The sequence below is a fragment of the Alosa pseudoharengus genome, unplaced genomic scaffold, assembly GCF_046254945.1.
Source record: "Alosa pseudoharengus isolate Yale_2024_CS ecotype anadromous, Long Island Sound unplaced genomic scaffold, YU_APseudo_1.1 YU_APseudo_1.1_scf_12, whole genome shotgun sequence".
Taxonomy (NCBI): Eukaryota; Metazoa; Chordata; class Actinopteri; order Clupeiformes; family Clupeidae; genus Alosa; species Alosa pseudoharengus.
In genome coordinates, this window is record NW_027468587.1 from 21,551,297 (window position 1) to 21,567,351 (window position 16,055).

Sequence of the window (16,055 nt, forward strand, 5' to 3'; positions counted from 1 at the left end):
ACTTCACTAATGACTTTTTTCCCCTCTCCCTCCATCTCGATTAAACTCTCCACCCTACTCCACCCTGTTTGACTTTTTCACTTCTATGAGGGTGGGATGTGTGGGTTGTTTGTTTCGCAGTACAAAGGTGGTGGGTCACTCTATCGGTATTCTCTTCATCCATTCCCAGAGCTACATACAGTCTCCCCAGCTGTGAGGTGCCGTGATAGATGATGATTGTTGTGTCAGCCCAACGTGCACTGCCTGTACATGAACAGGGGAGTGTGCTTAGCACAGCATCGCACGGCACGGAAAAGATGGTTGTATTTAACAGTGACACGGAATGACCCCTTATTTACTAATGGGAAACTATTTCCCATCACAACGGATTGATGAGGTTCTCCTAACAGAGTTGACAACCCACTGGCATATCGGCAGAGGCACAAGCATGCAGACAAATGAAGTGGGGCTGTGCTGTGAACTAACAGATAAAGAGTTCCTGTCAAATAGAATGAGGAATATCCAGTGAAGTCTTTAAAAACTCCATGGAGCAAAAGAGGAGCATTGAACATCAAAGAGGAACCATTGACAGCAAACTGATTTTAAATGATCTAACTAACTCCAGTGAGCACAAGGCCACAGCAGGGGTAATACTGTTCTAGAAGGGTGAAAGGTCTGCCTACTAGTTAGCCAAGCCTCTACGTTGTCTGTAAGCATCCCCAGATACCCCAAAACGTACAGTTAGTTACGTTGAGATATAATCTGCAGCAGCCTAAGCCTGAGAATGCACAACAGTGACATACAGCCACCTTGTAAGTAAAGAAGGATAGCCCAAGAGAGAGCTGCAAAATATACAAATGAAAGTCCAAAATGAAAGCTTGTTGTAAAACCACAGTTTCCCCCCAAGAAAGGGCCATGGTGTTTCACATAAACAATTAAATTAGCCGATTACTTGTTCAGACTCCCCCCACAAAGGCCCTAATGCAGTGTGGCAGTAATTATAAAAATTTTTGTTTTGTCAAAGTCATTCAAGCTTCTCTCAATTACTCAGACACCAGATGCAGAGGATGCTGGGAGCTAAAAGGTTTTCGACCTTTTCTGAATCGGCAGCGCTGCACACATTTTGATAAATGATCAAAACAGGTTTTTAAGAGTAAGCTATTCCATTTCAACATGCAGTGGCACCCCCCTGATTGGACACGACTCGTCTAATAATTGTGTGAATGCGTTTGTGGATAATATTTCAGAGCAGCTCATTAGCCAAGGATCTGGTTTTGGTCAAGAGCAGAGCACTGGCTCGCTGAGGGAGAACAGCCTTTAGCCGGCCTGACTAAACAAGTGGAGACGGATTGTCGTCGGGATGGCTTGAACTCCCCCACTGATAGGTCTGCATGGGAGAAGCCCTAGACCCAGCAGCCGGCTGTAATGAAGAGGCCTTTTCACGGAGCTTAACTCCAGTACTGCTGAGGTGCTGACAGAACTCTTGTCTTGGATACTTAAGGAGGGGATATGTAGTCTCTTTCTCTCTCATACAGAAATAAACACACACACACACACACACACAGCTAAGTTGGCCTTAGGACACACTATGAGACCATCTGATTCAAGCCCTCAATTTCAAATCTGATTGACTGCTGATTGGGAGAACTGTCACAATGATGCCCAGATATATCAGCCAAAATAAAATAAAGAAAAAGGGCATTCTATTATCTTTGCAAAGCTGTTAACTCTTGAAAAACGTACATTTTCAAAGGAAATGCAGGGAAATGTCAAGCCCACAGACTTATTTCTGTTGAGTTTGGAGCCTGCCCTTGGCTATGATTTTGTCTATATGTACTTCTAAGCTTACAGTACACATACTCAGGCTTTGAATGCATGCTTATTCATGCTACGTTTTTACTAGTAGGGATAGTAGACTTTGTGCAAGAGGACCAGAAAAGTTGACACACGACATACAAACAGTACTAGCAATTGGGGCAAAGCAGAGGATTGGAGATTAATTGCTGGCTGATATGGAAAAGCAACTTGAAGTCCCAGTGTTTTGCTGTGACTGCTATGAGACTACACATGGTATTGTGCCTACTCTGAATGTGTGTACATTGCTTACTTTATAAAGTTAACAATTCCCTTTGAAGAAGTGATTAAGGAATCATCTAAGAGGAGGAAGCTGAAGTACACTAGATGTGAGGGAACCAGATTGGCAAGCACACACCAGTGGAATTGTCTCAGGCTGTTGAAAGAGTGAGACAGTGGTTATGGCTGAGGCACTCACAAATACTTGGATATGTGAAGATGTAGGCCTACTTAATAAGGGGCATAAGGTGACATAGATAGAACCACCAGCAAATGGGTCCCAATAGCTGAAGAACCTGTTTGGACTGGCATTTGGTCATGATGTCTGTGGGGCCCCTCTCAGTGGTGTGTATCTTAAAGAGTTGTCTTCATGTTGCATCCATCCATACATCGTAGGTATGGAGAGGGATGGGTCTAACGTAAATCTAACATTAATCCTTCTCACAGATACCCACCAAGGCAGAATATGGCCACTTGGAAGTAAGCTTACCTTTACTAAAGGATCTAATGGCTACGTAAATTACCCAACTTGGTGTTTTTTTTGTAATGGTATTTTTCTTATTGATGTTAAATACAGAAAAGTATTGCATAATAAATTATGCAAATTATAATAATACAGACAACTTTTAGATTTTTTTTTGTCCAATAGCAATTTATATATTGGTTAAGATTATCTTTGTGCTATTTCATTGTTGTGTCATTTTGTTTAATTATATTATTATATTGCATGGCATTTGTCTCTCAAACACATAGTGGAGGAGGCAGCTTTTGTTCATGAAGATACGGTGAAAAGGAGTAAGGAGAAGTTTGGGAGAGTCAGCCGGTCCATGGAACTTGTAATGACTCAGCGCTGATCTATGCCAGGTGAGCAGATTGATAGTTACATACATGTATTAGACAAGGTATTTTACACAATCTGTCTGAGGCTATTTATTTGTGTGGTTGAAAAAAATCTTATTCTGAGGTTTGTGTTTGCATTTTGCTTCCAACAGATGTAAAACCCCTGGTGTCATTGGTGAGGCTACCACTGCTATTGAAAATATGTCCTGTAGATCAAGTAAGGTTCCAGTCTAAGTCAAAGTGGATATATGCAGAGGAACAGAAGTTGAAGAGGGGGAAAACAGCAGCCTCCACTGCTGTTGACCTTTACTTAGCACACTCTCCTGAAGAGTATGTTGGATTTCTGCCAGTTTTTTTAATTGAACTTTGGTGTCTTTTGAGACTCTTGCCTTTTTAATGGCTCGCTTCATGATTGGAAGGATTGGAGTGTATTTTCTGATTGATTGATTTATTGGTGAGGTAATAAACATTGTAACAATATATTGTACATTTTTACAGGCTTGCTAATATTTCCCAAAGGCTTGCACATTGTTTTCTGAGATACTACTCTACTACTAAAATGTCGCTATATGACTCATTACATCACACTTAAAGACACATATCGTTCACTCAATTCTATGGTGTATGCACTGTGAATGAGATCTAAGATCATAGCTATAAGTTACTGCAAGGACTTTGTTACAGTAATTTTGCAACGTGTAATGGTTATGGCAAGCAGATACTGTATTTTCATCACTCATACACGAGTATTAACATGAACTTGAAAGCATACAAGGTTTGTTAGAGTGATTACTAACTCAAATATTGGTATTTTATAGATCATATACAGTAAAGGTGTTATTAGTGCTATCGTGCAAATTAATATATTTTTTCCCTTCTGCATATAAACACAATGTGGCTACTCAGGCAAAATATTGTAAACCAAAGTGTTTTATTATTTACGCTTACCTTAAGAGTCATAACATGTTTTACGTGAATATGTATATTGATATGGATATAAGATACTTTGATGTTTTTATATGAATGTGTTTTTAATATGAACATGTTAACATTTATTGTACCTGTATTCATGTGGAGTATTGTGTGTAATATCCCCCCAGAATAAACATTTAAATGTACTTATTGGTTGTGCATATATTTTAGTTATACCACCTTAAATTTTCACTGGGGTTGTACCCTTGAAGTACAGATTAGTACCTTTTAAGGGTACTATGTGATAATGATATATACAGGTACATTTTAGTCATTGCAGGTACACAAGTGTACCTTGATGGGTACAGATGGCTAGGGTACACAAATGTACCTGCATTCATGGGTACATTATTGTTCTTCAAAAGGGTACTGCCCCAGCGACAAGCATTTGTCCCGACTTAGGTACACACTGGTACTTCCATTTCTTAGAGTGTAGCTTGTCATCGCTATTTCACTTCATCCATTCCCTTTCCGGCTCCACTATTGAATTTCTTTGTTGCTGCACAAATAGTGTTTTGAGTTGAGAGTTTTTTGGCTAGTACATGCTGACTCAATGTGCTGACCCAATTTGCCATTTGCCCCCACACATACAACAAATAGCAAGGAACCCAACATCTTTTCCTGTGTACGCACAAAAACAATTCTGACACCTCATTTAAATGGAGTAAGAATAGTGTCCGTTTACTGGAAAAGGGATTGCAGACTGTAAATGCCAAATGATGGAATCAAGAAAATTATGAGTAAGAGTGTGTCATTAAGTGTCTGAGCATGTGTGTGTGTGTTTGTCTATGTGTGTGTTTTTGTGTGTGCATGGTTTTGTGTGTGTGTCTTGTGTCCATGTGTGCAAGTGTATGCTTGTGTGTCTATGAGTGTGCACACGCACTTGCGTGTGTGTGTGTGTGTGTAACGGAGAGAGAGTTGAAACACATACAAACGAGACCAAACAGTAAATCTCTAAAACTAATGAAAAACAAGCAGTGGGAGATGCAGGCTGTGCTGAAATTACAGCTCTTGTTTTGTCACGGGGATGTGCTCCCATAATGTGCTTTATCCTCTGTTTATTTTGCCCCTGCAAACCCACCCTCACAAAAATCTCCATGTTGTTTAGTTCGCAGCTTGCTGCAGCTACAATTTTCACACCACATAAATCACAGCATTATCTTTTTGGCAGAAGGAAAGTGCACACATGGGGAGCTCTCTTATAAAAAATGGTGTTTATGGGAGCCAATCTGTACGATGTAATCTACCATTTAAACTGAGATAAGCCACAATAAACTTAATATTTATATCTTCAGACCTACTATTTTGTGAAACATTCTGTGGACTATTATATGTAATCAATATTCAGACATTCCTGCATGTAACTCAGCTTATTTACTACTGTTGTACATTCTTGTGGTATTTGACAGACTGGAGTGCATCAATGTATCACTGGTCACCCCTAAAATAGGCCTACTTTTTAGACTGTGGAACTGGAGGAGAGCATATAACGTGCTATGGTAACCTGCAGAAAAGACCATCTCTATGGCAATCCACCTCAGTTTCATACCTGTGCTTACTGGGGCGTTTCTTAACTTTCAGTACTGTAGGTCCATGTTTCTGAGGAGGCATGAGGAAATTGGGACATAGTAGCATTTGGCACCTTACTGTACCTTTGTATTGATCTAGCAATACCAGTTAGTATTCTGCCTATGTTGAATGCATATTTGGGGCATTTAGACAACAGCGTTTGGACACGTTATCCCTCGCCGCATTTCTATGAAATATGCAATTTAGGCTAGAGATCAACAGTTAAAGAAAACTGTGAATGATCTATATATCGGAATTGTTCACTGAATTACTGTCACGAAAAGTAATGCTGTGGATATACTTGCTTTTTTAACACAACTGGCTTCATGGTGAACAAACCTTGCCCAGGTACTATGCGGGCATTATTGCTGGACAACTTGACTAGAGAACAAACCACAGAATTCAGAGCCAGAGAGATAGAGCCACCTTATGCTCACGTACGGTCACATACTATACATATACTATCGGCTCTAACGTTCATGCGAATATCACATCTTGTGGACGCGTGGCATTATATTGGGCCACTCCCGATGCACTGAACGGATACAGGATATGAGCAGCTATGGTGCTGATGCGTTAGTGTTGTTAAAAGCAAGTAGATTCCTGGCCTACGTTAAATCTGTTGTTATCACTCACATCCCAATCTTGTTCTAATGACCTTTACGGGATAACAGAGGCCCTCAGATTAAACAGGGTAATGGGGTTTATTGTAAATAATCATCATGCCATGCCATTTATTTACTGCTTTTATGTTCTCTGCCCAGGCTTTCCACTGTTGTGGATTTCATCTGATCAGATACATATCTTTAATGAAACATGTGGCAACCATTACCCTAGGCAAGCACAGGAAATCCAGATACCTTCGCTTGCAGTGGCCTTTCTCTGAAACAAGACTGTAAAAATCTGTTAAAAGCCTGTGCTGAACAGAGGCAATGAGAATTGGCTCCTATAGTGACAAGATACCAACAGAAAAGCTTTCATATGGTGTGCTAAATAATAATAAAAAAAATCCTTTTACAAATTTCTTCTGTAGCAGGAATTTTTAATGTGCCTCAAAAATAAACTCATCTGTTCCTGAGAACCTGGTTTTTCAAATAAAATGCACAAAAGGACAGAAAGAACGCAAGCTATCCTGGGGTGTTTAAAGTAACAATAAAATAATTAACTTCTGATAAGAAAAACATGCGTGAAAAAGGTTTCTTGGAAATCCAGTGGTAATCTAAAGTGAAACGTGAAAACGGTTCTCCACCCGAAATCTCTGTTTCCCAAGCTATCCACTCACTGCCAGAGCACTCGCTCAGAGAAACTGGCAAATGCAGGTCTGACTATAGTATGTCCAAAACAAACACACTTTCTCCTCTCCAAAGACAGACGTTGAACTGTCATAGAGTTGGGACCACACTCTGCTCCACGTCCGCGCATCTGGTCCACAGCACCTACCCTGCTAATGGACATGGAGTGTACAGGGTGTTCGTGAGAAGATAGCGGCTGAAACATTGAGCGTGAAAAACTGGAACGTGTTCAAGCACTCCGGATGGATGTTTGGCTAAAAATAAAACGGGGCTACCTGTAGTTGGAACGAGCATGGAGAGAGAGAGGGAGAGAGAGAGAATAAAAAAACATGAGAAGAGATGCATGACTTATATTCCCTGTTATAAAGAAAGGGCTGTTCACTTGATCCTCTCTGGTCTGTTGCCTTTGACCATCAGACAGTTCATCACAGTAGAACAGCAGTATCACACACAACTGGGTCAGGGAAGCCTCCATCCTTTCGCAGGTCTGTAGCTCACTGCCAGCATGCTAGAAGTATAACAGGGAACCTTCAGAACATACGTCGCTACAGCTTTTTCAAACTAACTTTATCATTCTGTCAAACTCTGAGTGTCTGTGAAAGAGCTCTGTTAAAACTGCTTACTTTTTACCCATGTTTTTCAGACAATAAAACTAATTTGTACCACACTATGGTATAGCCAGGATGAGAGTAGGGACATTTAAGCACAGTATTAAGGTCACCTGTGTTTGCCTGTGTAATTCCCACAGGGTTTTTGCAGTAGTTTGGCACTCTGTTTGACTGAGCTGGACTCTCTGTCTCCTGTCCACTATCTGCTGGCCTTTTAAATGAGATAGGGGCCAGACAAGAACAGGCCGTATAGTCTCCTGTGATGTCATGTTTCGAGACACACACAGACTCCTGCTGTCTCTGCTCCGATGACGTCGACGGGGCAACCTCCACCACAGTGGTCGCAATCAAAACCGAGCCACCCAGTGTCTCTCACTTCTCGAGCCAACAGCGAGAGCCTAGGGAGCGAATCGGGTCCAGCCCTGTCTCTGAGGTGCTGCCTCGGCGACTACAGATACCTGTGTTTTGCTCTCACTTCATCTGGCATGAAATGCTCACAAAGAGGCCATTCGAGGCGAACGTTTTGTGGTCAGAAAAGCTTCAAGGTGGATGAATCGAACTAGCCTGTTGAGTCTATACAGACGTCTGAAATGGGTATTTTGGAAAATAAGACAGCGTTTAGAAATGTACCTCATAATTAACATATTTTCCCCTTTGTCTTGTGAACTGTAAAAGACTTTGGCACCAGTGGAGGTGGGATGAGAGCAGGGATAAGAGCGAAACTAGTCTTTGATGAAATCAGTGGGCTCTGGCAGGGCCGGAGGCCTGCTGGAAATGACAGGGCCATTTCTTTCCTAATTTCCTGTAGTTTGCTAAGGGTTGGCAAAGTGTGTGGTGCCACACCTGCAAGAGAAACACTTTTAGCTTCGGAATGGGCCCTTAAAAGCATGGCCATTCACGTCTCTTAAATCAATCGGTTAAATTATTCAAGCTTCTCAAGTGTTCTCTTTTTAAATTTTCACTTATCGGAACAGATGCTAATAAAAGAATGGCAAACCAAACTGTTGCCAAAATGATGTCTTGCTGTGGTAAAGTGTTGGTCTCCAGCACACAGCAGAGTTGGTTTATCATTTACGCTACCACATCTCGGAAATATTTTCCCAAAATCTGAAAAATGTTGAAATAGGACTCTTCCCCAAACCCTCCTGAAATATATCCTCCCTGGCTTCCTGATAACAGTGCTATTGTTGATGTTCAATAGTTGACATTTTTAAAACGTTTAAAACATCACATTAGATTGGAATGGCCATTTTAATATGTTCAAGAAATAAAACATTTTGTGCAGCGCTCCTAAATGTACAGCTGTAGCAGTGCCCAGGGCGAGGTGAATTTCCACTGGTAGGCTTCTCATGTGATGTGGGTAGAGGACCTTTCCATTGACCAAGAAAGAGGCACTTGTTGTTTTTGTAGTCCCACTGGTATGCCCAAGCCTTGATGTGTAATAACCAGGGAGAGAGTTTGGGGAAGGGGAGAGATGAGAAGCCTGCTTTTAAAGTTTCTGTCTTCCCTCTGTTTCTCTATCTCTCTCTTCCTTTTTCCTTTCTCTGTGTTTGTTTCTCTATCTCACTCTTTCTCATATGCCTCTTCCCTTCTGTGTTTCTCTCTCTGTGTGTGTGTGTGTGTGTGTGTGTGTGTGTGTGTCTTCTGTCTACGGTGGTGGCCCTGCTGTGCCTGCAGGGAAGGGTAATCTCATCTGTCTTAGCAAGGCAATCATGGCAAGGCCAGCAGACAGTCAAACCTCAGTCAGAAAGGATTCGCCCTACTCTCTCTCTCTCTTTCTCTCTCTCTCTCTCTCTTTCTTCTCATCTTAAAGCTACTAGATGAACCTCTATTCGGAGAGTCTGTGCTCTGTGATTCTTTATTATTAAATGAAGGACTAACCTGCTGTGGTTCCCACAGTATCTTAAAATGCTAAAACACCATAATATTCTTTAACACATGCTGTTTTACGACTTCTCACATCACTTTCAATGGGAGAAAGACTCACAGGCTTAATAACAACGCCTTCCAGTGTAAATCGGCTGTGATAGAATTAGTGTGAATGTCTGGAGAGGTGTTATGGAGGGAGCTGGAGAACAAACTGCAAGAGAGCTGCTTTTGCTTCACTGATCTCTGTAAGTGCTTTCAGACATACGTGTAAGACCGGAGGTTCTGCCGATGTTAAACGGTGGGGCCGTATATCTTGAATGACATAACCGGTCATATGGAAGTCTGAATTTAGCCGGTTGTTCTACTACTCCCCCCTTAGTATTTCCTCCGGACATTATGTAAATGTGCTGTGTCTGAACGAGGCGTAGAACATGCGGTTAAAATTCACACCTAGTGAGAGGGCGTGTTGGTGACGTTTCTTTCGTGCGTCCATTCGTGCACATAGTGCTGTCCAGAAAATCTCCGACCTGGAAAGATGCAGACATCACGGAGCTACTGTCCATGAGGGCATACAACATTTTGATAGAACACATGAACACATTGTAGCCTACAACTGCATGGCAAGGCCAAACGAATTCAAAAGACTGATAAGCAGAAGGCGCTGAAAAGGCAGTAGCCTACAGCGATGTCGTTGACGACAATAACAGGACTATTTAAAGGAACCGTATGTAAGAAATGTAATTCAATTAATCATAAAATGGCCCTGATTTGTCACTAGACATTAGGAAATCATGCTAATTTCAAATACTTATATCACTGACAACAGTAGTCCCGCCAGGATATCGTCATTTAAAAAAGTGAAGTTGCAGCCCTCAACTGATGTTGATGTTTACATATTTGTGTTTTAGCCTGATCCGCCACCTTCCACCTATCTAGTAATCACAAAGTCAGTAATGTTTCGGCATCTGGGTTGCCAGCTCTGCTCTAGTTACCACATCTGCGGTGTACACCGCTCTACAGTATTTTGAAAGTGATTGTAGTACCAGTTTTGGCCAAAATCCTACATACGGTTCCTTTAATAAATTGTTAGCCAACACGTTTTTTTGTTCATTGATAGCCTTCTCATGGCCTGCTGAGCTAGCTGATATTTGTTGAGCATATATGCCTAGAGAAAATGAAAACGAAGAAAACCCAACTTTGTTCCAAGCTCCTTACGTAAATGCAATAGACACATGGGGAGAGGATGCTTTTGGAAAAAAATAAACCATGAAAAAACTTCACTGTTATGTTAGTATTTTGTTTGTTGCTTAAAAACGTTGTATGATGGCCTTGAAGTTTTGAGTTAGCCTACTGAATTGGCTGGTAGCAAGTTTGTGCTCTCTCTCTCCAACGCAAACCAGATTCTGGTACAACGTTGAAAACAGATAAATGTGTTTAGCATTTATACGTGACTAGCCAAGTATTAGCCTACTGTATACGCACAATAGATTTCTCTTCTTTAGCTTACATAATGCATAGGCTACACTTTGTAAACAAAAAGCAGCTGGCAGCGGCCGCATATATTCTGCGTCATATCTTGCATCTTTTGAACTCTACAAGCCCCCACCCCTCACTCGACAACCACACAGAGATTCTGTAATGTGCGTGTATGTCGTTCACACATACGTCCGTATAAGGTCAGTATAAGGTCCGCAGGTTAGCATCATATCTGAATCATCCGAAGGGTAGGACCTCCGTTTGACAAACCTCCGCATATACTCCGGAGGTTATATCTGAAAGCGCTTAATGTGAGTCAGTCGTGTGGGTTTGTTGACTTTGTTGACTGTGGGCATACAGACAGCTACACTGGCAAGTGATCTTATTTCATTTCCTGAGTTAAGTTATGTAAAAATGTAGTGTCAAGTTTGTTACACATAATTTGACATATGATGGTAAATCTGTGTCACCACCTTCAAAGTAAGCCACATTCAAAATCAGTGACACGGCAATAAGTTCTGCTTGCCATGGAAACAAGCACTTATATATGCACACCCTGGAGAAGAGAAAAACAAAGACAGGCAGATCCATTTTGTTGTTTTATCTGTGAACTTGCTTGGGTTTGTTTGGCTTTTGACTCCGAGAGTGCTTGGTGACCTGTCACTGCTATCCGTCTCACTTGGGCTACCCGTTGAACTTCCCCAGGAGCTCTGCAGGCCAGTGCATTGATTACGCTGGCTGGGTTCTGCCACTTTAGACCTCCCTGCGTCTTCCGCTACCGACTGATGCTAACTCAAGAAGTTGGGGACCTTCGCAACCGCTTGTGCCTGGAGAGCAACAGTTCATCACCACGGAGCCTGTTCATACCATTAAAGGACAGGAAGACACAGCACTACCCAGTTACAGTTTTGTATTTGTGTGTGTGTGAGTGACTTTGTGTGCATGTGTATGTTGTGTTCATTCACGTGTGTGTGTGTATTTGTGAGCGACTTAATACATGTGTATGTGTGTTCATTCACGTGTGTGTGTGTGTGTGTGTGTGTGTATTTGTGAGCGACTTTGTGTACATGTGTATGTGTGTTCATTCACCTGTGTGTGTGTGTGTGTGTGTGTGTGTAAATATGCACAAGTGTGCTCTTTTTTCACCCAACCTCTCTAGGCAGGGGTCTTTGTGTGTCACCTGACATGACCTCGAGCAGAACTGTCACCCAGCGCTGTGTTTACGCTGTGCTGTTGCCGTCTAGGTGACCGGGTTGCTGCCGCCACCGCGGCTGCTGCTGTTCTGGCTAACTTTAATGACCTTGGCAGCCGTGGCCGATGCGCCGGAGGAAAAAAGGGACATCTTCCTCTCATCCCACACCAACTTGCGCCCATATACTGGCCGGCCTTCCTCGTCTCCTTCATTATTTTTTTTCCTTAGTCTTTTTTTGGGATGGATGATTTATTTTAAGATCCCCCCTTTCACTCGGTTTGTCTTTACTTCTGCTACCAGCTGATCAAATAGCAAGATTTATATCGGGGCTTGTTATTCCTGGTCTGTCTGAAATGAACGGGACATTTAAGTTCCACTTCCTGATGATGTCTGCTTTTTCTCACATTTGCTCTCTAGACCAGATGTATGTTCCTTGGTATGCACAAACATCGTGATTTAATAGGGGAAAAAAAGAGACTCAAGTCCATCAAGTCAAATGCCCTTCCTCAGTGTCCCTTTTATTTCAGCTCAACTCCTATCCAGTTGCACCAGAAGGGGCTTGGAGATATGAGATACTTCATGCACAACCCTGCTAAATATTTGCTAAATATTTTCTCCCACTCTCCACGTACCTCTCATGCTTTCCAAGGTAAACACAGCTTAATATCTTTTCAACAGAGAGCATGTCCACTTCCAAGGTGTGATTTCTCCATTTCGGAAATCCTCTGTTGGACTTACATATCTTGGGTCAAGATATCCGGGTTTCTGATTCCCGGATTCCTGCTACTTGAGGACTAAGGTTTCTTTTAGTTTAAAACAGAATCTCGCATGCAACAACCGCAATATTTCCCTTTTATAATATGTGTCTCCTCTATGCCTAGTATACATTTTATGGGCAGGGAGACTGAGTGAGATAGACACAGACAGACAGAGAGAGGGAATGTATATGAGATGAGATTCTTCCCTGTTGCAGACCTCCTCTTAGTGTGGCTAATGGTCAGAGATCCTGTTGTAAATTATGTTTGCATTTTCCCACAGTGGGATATGCATAACTGCGGGCAGAAGGGGACGCCCCAGGAGAGCAGAGTGAGAAATAAAAAGGTGTCCGTTGTTCCGCCTCGAAGCATTGGGCCTAAGAAACCCCCCCACCCCCCCGGGTCTCCCCAACTCCACATAAAGCTCACTGGCACGGCGGGGAACGTAATGTAAAACACCATAATCAATCTCACTTGGCAAGCTTCGGTTGAACGCCTTGTACATCCACAAAAATGCAAAAAAAAAAAAAAGAGAAGAGAAGAAAAAAAAAACATATGCTTTGACATTCTTCATGCCTCAGAACTGGAGCAGTGATCCAAGTCTCCCTCAGTGTGACAGGATAAGCTATGCGCATTCTCACAACAGTTTCATCATGTCAGGGCAGCTTTCAGGGTGGTTGCAGGGGGGGGGTCATGGAGTTCAGCTCAGACAGCTCCACCCCCCCCCCCATCCCCAACACACACCACTACCACCACCATTTCATCCCAACCCCAGATTATATAACACTGGTTGATAAATCAGCAAAACAGCAGCCAAACCAGGGAGGAGGTACAGAACATCTTCAAAAGAAAACATGACAAGGCTGATTCAGATTTGTTTCTGAGCCTGGTTCATAAAGGTGATTATCATGGAGTGAGGGTGCAGGTCAAATCATTCCTATGTCTCCATGTCACCAGGAGAGAGGGGTATGGACTATCTCTGTGTTGAATATGCTTCATGCCATGGGAGGGGGAAAGGGTGGATTGACAGGTCATGAGCACACTCTTTCTGCTGTTTCTTGGGGTGACTGAGTCCGCAGCCTTAAGAATGTGTGTAAGAAGACCTGCTGTTGAGAGATTCAGTCCTAAAGACCTGTTGCCACTGTGCTGTCCCATACAATCTACATACTATTACAGAGGAAAAGGAATAAAACAAATGTATTGTTATTTTGCCTTAGTCTTAGCTAGGTGCTGTGGAGGAGTTTTTCTTATTAGTAGGGGCTTACATGAACCCTATTCCTAACTCTTTTAAGAAAGTGATGTGCGCAGTTTTTTAGTATGTGGAGACGCTAAATTCAAAAATATATTTTTTCTGCTTACTGAGAGTCTATTTTTGTGATCACTGACTCAAAGGCCACCTGTATCATCATCACCTTGTCTTTCCTGCTGCCCACGCCACATGTAGCCAGCACACCCACAGCCGAGCCTGTGAGCGTGTTAACCGAAAGTTAGCAGAACGAAAAAATAAATGGCCTCTTAGTTATTGGCAGCCCTGACCCAGTTCAGCAATGTCATCTCTGGCCAAGCCCAACAAGCCCTGTTCTGTGGGCCCCAGCACCAGTAAATTAAGAGTGTGCGTCCCCCATCCCTCCCCATGATGGATGGATGGTGCCGGCGGACGGTGTTTTCTAACCGGGCCGGCATGTGCGCTGCGTTTGGTACCGCCAAGTCTTGCTGCACTTCCCCCCATAAATTCAGGTCCCAGCCTTTCTCTCCCTTTCTGTGTGTGTATGTGCGTGCCTGTCTGTGTGTATGTTTGTGCATGCGTGTGTTGTGTGTGTGTATGTTTGTCCGTGCGTGTATGTGTGTGTATTCATGTGTGTGTGTGTGTGCGATTCTAAGGTCATCTCGTTTCACCTCGCTGCATGCCCAGGCTATGTGTGTGTGCTGGAGAGGCTGGAGACACACAGACGGTATTATCTGCTGGATATTAGCACTTCTGTAGCCGCAGTCATGACCTACACCAGCCAACACAAACCTTCTGCGAGCCTGGACAACACCCAAGACGGAGGTGAGCCAGAACCTTCCCCGAGCTACCTGCCGCTTGGGTCCTGACTCCTGCACCCACACTCCAGCATCTGCGGAGAACATCTTGTGACCTGGTGCAGGATACTAAAGCAATACTAAAGCAACTAATGCCCTTTGGAGTCAGGTACTTTGAAACACAAGTGCCAGTTGATATTTATGCCCCTTGGTGTCAGGTGTTGTTAAGTGCAAGTGTTAAATATCCTAACATTGATCTTGTTTATCACTCTTGTCCTTGGACACTGTTAATCATTATGGTCATGTATCACGCATGCAGCAACCATGTTTATTACATGGTTTGCAAGTCTTCAAGTAAAGCCTCACCAACATTTTTTCTTAGTGTCTTCACAGAGGAAAATGCTGCCATAATTTACGCTAAATCTGATCCAGACTCCTATGAAATATTACACCCCTATTACATCCCTATAACACTATCGGTTGCCAGTGTTCTGCACCAAGGGTTGACCCAGACAGCCCATAATATTCCTTCTGAAGTCGGTGAATATATGAGCAAACGCCACAGCATGGCACATGCTCACCGCAGGATGTTATCATATCATCCCTCCTTTGTTTAGATTACTGTGGTGAAATTCAGATAGAACGTTACGTCACTGAGTCCACTGTTGATAGTTATGGCATTTTGTGTGATGACAGTGATAATAGTAAAAGTATATGTTTACATTGAATGTCGTGCACATCCATTAAGAAGGACTAAGCATGGTGCCTCCCATCCTCATTCGTAGAGATTTACACGCTGGAATCAGCGTCGACGTCAGGGGCGGGCCTTAGGGGGCCACATAAAAAAGTTTAATATTATTATGCCTATGATTGAAATTAAATCCATATTGAACACTGATGTTGAACACTTAGCCTACTCACAATGAAACATGACACGGACTGACACGTGTGTCAACTATGCTACTGTTGATTGTGCGCAAACTGCGCGATGCAAACTGCGCGATGAAGAGGGATTCTGCACACTCAGACACCGTGCAGTGAGTGCCACTGATACATTTATCACCACTCCTGCAACGACAAATGAGCATAAATCTCGACGAGTATGGTTTTTAGACTGCTGCATAAGAAAGATAGATCTGGTGAAGATAATGGAAAATACAAGGTTTTTGCGTTTCTGACCGCAGGATAACCCAAGCACCCAAGCTGAATGCATGAGCTGTTAATCTAAATGCCAGAAACCGTAAATGAAGGGCCAAACTGACACGTCGCATTTCCTATATTTTCCAATATTGCCCAGTGCTAATGATAAACTCGAGCAACGGAGACGTAGGCCTTTGGATCATGTAGGCTACTTTAAGGGGAGATGGAATCGCCCTTTAGTGAGCGCAACACTGCACGGGTCTTAACC

General features: G+C 42.7%; 1 long non-coding RNA gene across 1 annotated transcript; it reads left to right on the forward strand.

The window, feature by feature from the left end:
- Window positions 1-2,439: 2,439 nt before the first annotated feature.
- On the forward strand, window positions 2,440-4,208 carry LOC143118404 (uncharacterized). Its single transcript, XR_012986136.1, has 3 exons — window positions 2,440-2,567; window positions 2,806-2,916; window positions 3,045-4,208. It is a non-coding gene; the product is annotated as an uncharacterized LOC143118404 (long non-coding RNA).
- The last annotated feature ends 11,847 nt before the right edge of the window (window positions 4,209-16,055 follow it).